Source organism: Macadamia integrifolia, unplaced genomic scaffold (assembly GCF_013358625.1).
Source record: "Macadamia integrifolia cultivar HAES 741 unplaced genomic scaffold, SCU_Mint_v3 scaffold1940, whole genome shotgun sequence".
Classification (NCBI taxonomy): Eukaryota; Viridiplantae; Streptophyta; class Magnoliopsida; order Proteales; family Proteaceae; genus Macadamia; species Macadamia integrifolia.
This window is the reverse complement of record NW_024868428.1, coordinates 84,914-89,913: the sequence shown is the minus strand read 5'-3', so window position 1 is coordinate 89,913 and position 5,000 is coordinate 84,914.

Genomic DNA, 5,000 nt, shown 5'->3' with positions numbered 1-5,000 from the left:
TGCCGCGCACATGGCTACGGGCGTGGCTGCAATACCTCACATATGGTTGCACGCAACCTTGGGCACAGTTGCGGGTAAGGCTCCACTATCGCGAGCTGGGGTACAGGCCACCGCACGCATATGGCTGGGGCAAGGGTGCACACCACACGTAAGGTGGAAGGCAACAACGCACATTGCTGCGGGAAAGGGTGCTTAACCGCACGTAAGGGGGTAGGCACGGCTGCACATGGCTACGGGCAACGGTGCAGGCAGCGCGCGCTGGGCTGCTGCCTGTGCCGTACTTCCACGCACATGGCTGCGACCACGACTTCACAAGCCTCGCACACGGTTTCGCACATGGCCGCACATGCCGCGTGAAAGTTTACAGGCATGGTACACATGACAAGAAGTTGGCTGCATAGCCGCGCCCAAGGTTACGTTCCACGTCGCACATGCCGTGCATTTGGCTGCAATAACGGGCGCAAGGTTACTGGCATAGCCACACATGCCGCACCCCCGACTACCCTACCACTTGAAAGGTTGCGTGCGTTGCTTCACACAGCCCCCCAGGTCGCATGCATGGCTGCATGTGCCACGCCCATTGCTGCCTCGCCGCGTGCTTGGTTTCGGGATTTGCCGAAAGTGCCACGCACGAGGTTCCAGGCATGGCTGCACCGCCGCGCGTAAGGTTGCGTTGCGTGGTCGAACATGCGTCGCCCATGGCTGCACTACCACATGCAAATTCACTGGCAAGGCCTCCCATGTGTCGATCATGATGGCTGGCATGGCCGCACATGCCACGGGCATTTCAGCACATAGTGCGCGCAAGGTTGCACGCATTGCTACACCTTCGTGCCCACGTATGTAGTCCATCGTGCACACAGCCGCATGCACGTGGCTCACACATGGGTGCTGCCGTGGTCCCTATGGCTCATGCAACAGAGGCTCCTTTGTGGCCTTCGACTACACACGAGGCACTGACTGCTGCACACGCCAAGGCCATGCCCGCACAACATAGTTTGGGTCTTTAAATCGTGTTGTGTAAAACATCCCTTTGGGTTAGAAAAGCCTTGCAATTGGCTATTTGGCACCCAAAGTACAATCATTTTCACTTAAACCCCGCATTTCCATTTCTTTGGGTATTTTTCGTAATGTTTCAATCATAAAATATTAAAAAATATCAAAATATGTTGGAATGGCCCAATATTTTTTCAAAACATTCTATCAACCTTTGGAAGACATCTGAAATTTAGTTTTCAGAAAAATACATTAAAATATATTTTTCATAGTTTTTTGAATTTAATATGTTTTTTAATATTAAAACATTAATAAAAAAATAAATATTTATCCAAAAACTATGATTTTTATATGAAAATAATCTTTGGATTTTTCCTTTAATTTCATACCAAGTTTCATTTGATTTGGATATTTGAAGCTTAAAAAATAGACCGGTATATTTTTTGGGGGGGTCATGTCTCCTTCTGGAAAGGGGCAAAGAGCATAAAAGCTACCTTGAGGGAGGGGGGTGCCACTCCCTGGGTGGTTTTTGAGGGGCTGCATAGAGGGGTAGTAGACAATGAGCGGGCATGGTAGGCAAACCCAAAAGGCCCATGGCATGGTAAAACAAGTGAAACAGCACGTGGGTTTCGATGAGTTGGCCCTTGGTGTGCACCGAGGCCTGCCACTGCGTGCGGCTGGACGTGCATGGCTGCCTGCCTTCTGTGCCATGTGCCTGCAGCTGCTATAACATGTGCCAGTCACGGCACAGCATGCCCAACGAAGGTGGACATGCTTGCGAATGGTCAGCCCTTCTATCATACAACGTCGCCCCCTTCCGCCGCATAGTGTTACCTGCCTTCGTGGGCTGCTGGGCACACATGGATGGCTATCATGTGCTGCCACGCCCCCACTTTTGATGCCACATGTGCCCGTTGACGTACAGCATTTCCAAGGAATGCGTGGTTTGTGAAAACATGTACATGGCGCGTCCATCCCGATAGTCATCCCCTCTGCCGCACACAGTTGCTTGCCATTGTGTGCTGCGGGGCGAGCATAGCTACTTGCCTAGCGCTGCAGTGCCTCTACATCTTCTGCCACATGCGTCAGTCGCCGTACAGCATGCCCAAGAGTGGCATCGCCGGTACAAAACACCTGCACGGTATATCGGTTTCGTAGATTTTGCCCTTGGTGTGCGTTGTGCCTGCCACGGCGTGCTACTTTGCCCTCGTGGTTGCCTAATATATACCGCTATGCTTGGACAGATGTTGCATCCTACGCTCGTAGCTGCAAAGAAAGCCCAACAAAGGCTTGGCATGTATGTGAAAACAAGTACATGGCTCGTCTGTCCGGATGGTCAGCCCCTCTGTCGTACAGCACTGCCTACAACCATGTGCTGCTGGGTCCCCATGGCTCCCTACCTACGGCTGCCATGCCCCCACAGTTGCTAACACATGTGTCCGTAGCTGCACAGCAGTTTCCAGAGAGGCATGGCTTTTGAAAACAAGGAAATGGCCAATGCGTCCTGATGTTCAACCCCTCTTCCGCACACCGCTACCTGCCACCCTGGGCTGTTGGGTGCGTAAGGGTTCATGCCTTGTGCTGTCGTGCCCCCACATTTTCCAGAGAGGCATGGCTTTTGAAAACAAGGAAATGGCCAATGCGTCCTGATGTTCAACCCCTCTTCTGCACACCACTACCTACCACCCTGGGCTGTTGGGTGCATAAGGGTTCATGCCTTGTGCTGCCGTGCCCCCACAGCTACTACCAGATGTGCCCGTAGCCGCATGGCATGCCAAAGATAGGCTTGGCATGTGAAAATCACCATCAAGGCACGTTGGTTCCGATGATTGCCTTTAATGTGCGCTGTGGCCTACCATGGAGTGCTGCTGGGTGTGCATGGCTCCCTTTATAGCTATTGCCACATACGTCGGTAGCCACACAGCATTTTCAAGAGTTGTATGGCATGTGAAGGATAGCAACATGGCATGATGGTCCGGATGATTAGCCCCTTGTTTTGCACCTTGGCTGGCCAATGCATGCTGCTGGGTTTGCATGGCTGCCTACACACTGCAGTTACACCCTCATCGTAGCCTATTGCCACTTTTGCTAGTTTTTTACAGCATGCCCAAGGGAGTCATGGCATGTGAAAAACATGGATTGACGCGTTGGCCCCGTTGATTAATCCCACCTAGGCACCGTGGCAGTTTGATGTGCTTTGCTTCCTGCCATGTGCAGTTGTGCTAGTGCCACTTTTTACGAGCGTGGTCGTAGTCACGCATTTCCACCCCTCTTTGCTCTATGGCTTGTCATCATATGTAGGTCATGGTGCAAAGGGTGGGATGTTGTCTACATTTGACAGAATCATTGGTCAAGTCAATGTGCACAATAAATATTTTATTGGTCCCTCCCCTCCATCCCATTGTTTTTTGATTTTTTAAATTGCACTATCGTGGGTTTGTTACTTGCAAGGGTTTTTTCATGGTCGGTTTTGTGGCCCATGCTATTTGGAGAAGTGCATTTCTAAGTCGGGCCTAGGTGTGGAGGTGCTTGCATGCCTTTTTGCGTCCAGTGTTATAATACGACATTAACGCGGGTCTCTGGAGAACATAGGTTGCAAGCTTGTAGGTGGTGGTAGATCATGATTCCCTCCCCCCTCCTTGCTTTTAAAAAAATCTCCATTTTCGTGGGTATGTTGCTTGCAAGAGTTTTGTCATGCTCGGTTTTGTGGCCTTTGGTATTTGGAGGAATGCATTTCTAAGTCGTGCCTAGGTGCGGAGGTGTTTGCATGCCTCAGGCCTCAAGTGTTATAAAGCAAAATTAACGTGGGTTTCTGGAGAACATTGGTTTGCAAGCTTACAGGAGGAGACAGATCATGAGTCCCTCCCCCTCCCCCGCCCCCACTTTTTTTTTTGAAAAGAAAATTGCATTCTCGTGGGTTTGTTGCTTGCAAGAGTTTTCTCATGCTTGGTTTTGTGGCCTTTATGGTATTTGGAGAAATGTATTTCTAAGTCGCGCCTTTGTGCTCTAGGATGCGGGACATTTTGTGGGGCAAGGTGGATGTGTGTGTGTGTCCTCTTGAATCCTTTGGTTGCGCCTCGTTGCACAAGAATGATAGACTGCCATTAATGTATGGAGCAGCATCACCCAATGCACAATTGGGGATGTGGTTCATGCAGTGCTTTGGCGTCGAGAAGGAAAGTTACCTAGTTGATCCTGCCAGTAGTCATATGCTTGTCTCAAAGATTAAGCCATGCATGTGTAAGTATGAACTAATTCAGATTGTGAAACTGCGAATGGCTCATTAAATCAGTTATAGTTTGTTTGATGGTATCTGCTACTCGGACAACCGTAGTAATTCTAGAGCTAATACGTGCACCGAACCCCGACTTTTGGAAGGGATGCATTTATTAGATAAAAGGTCGACGTGGGCTCTGCCCGTTGCTCTGATGATTCATGATAACTCGACGGATCGCATGGCCTTTATGCCGACGACGCATCATTCAAATTTCTGCCCTATCAACTTTCGATGGTAGGATAGTGGCCTACTATGGTGGTGATGGGTGACGGAGAATTAGGGTTCGATTCCGGAGAGGGAGCCTGAGAAACGGCTACCACATCCAAGGAAGGCAGCAGGCGCGTAAATTACCCAATCCTGACACGGGGAGGTAGTGACAATAAATAATAATATCGGGCTCTTCGAGTCTGGTAATTGGAATGAGTACAATCCAAATCCCTTAACGAGGATCCATTGGAGGGGTTGCTTACAAGAGTTTTCTCATGCTCGGTTTTGTGGCCTTTATGGTATTTGGAGAAATGCGTTTCTAAGTCGCGCCCGGTTGTGAAGGTATTTGCATGCCTCCTGCCGCAGGTGTTATAATGCGACATTAACGTGGGTCTCTGGAGAACAAAGGTTTGCAAGCTTGCAGGTGGAGACAAATCATGAGTCCCTCCCCTTCCCCCCCCCCCCCCCCACACTTTTGTTTCTAAAAAGAAAATTGCATTCTTGTGGGTTTGTTGCTTGC